Here is a 774-nt window from a genome sequence, read left to right on the forward strand (position 1 = left end):
AAGAATAGTATCAGAAATTGTCTTCCGGATAATATTTTTCTGTTACATCATTATTTTCACCGATGATTTTTGTTTTATCTGTTATCGTCTCAGAAGATATGCACGTCTATGGTCAGCTCTCATTTCCTGTCACTTTTTTAAAATTTTTTTTTTTGGCCATGACTTCACATTTTACAATTGTATTCTCGCGTTTTGTTTTTCCTTTCCCATGTTGAAGACATTTCAGACATGATTCTCATCACTTTAAATTCAAACAAAAGGCAAAATCTATCGAATGGCTTATTTGATACCAGGAAATGTTAGATACGTAAGATCAATATTAAATATAGAACTCTAGTCTTGAATATTTACACATTTTTCTTCCAGTATTCGTGACAAGCAGTGCACCATAGTTACAGGTAGTAGTTACACGAATCCGAAAAAGGGTATATCGCCCAGTGCAAACTTGTACCAACATGTTTTCTTACCTGCCTTGTTCATCCGGAAATATATAGGATGCTGAAATATAATAACAGATTATTTTTCTGCTTTCCAAATGTAATGACGGAAGTGTATTTTGAACTGGAGGAATAAATAGATCAGATAATGAAGTAGGTAAAGAAAATATTCTGTCATTGCCGAAAGTAAATCTCTTGGATGAGACATGTCTTTCCCTCACGCGGAAGATGTTTATGGAAGAGTCATCCTGAGTAATATGGTTCCCTTCCTATATTGTTTTGATATCATCCTCCATTTCTACTTATAGTCTGTCATATTCGACCATCTCTCTCTCTG

The sequence above is a fragment of the Penaeus monodon genome, chromosome 21, assembly GCF_015228065.2.
Source record: "Penaeus monodon isolate SGIC_2016 chromosome 21, NSTDA_Pmon_1, whole genome shotgun sequence".
In the NCBI taxonomy this organism is placed as follows: domain Eukaryota; kingdom Metazoa; phylum Arthropoda; class Malacostraca; order Decapoda; family Penaeidae; genus Penaeus; species Penaeus monodon.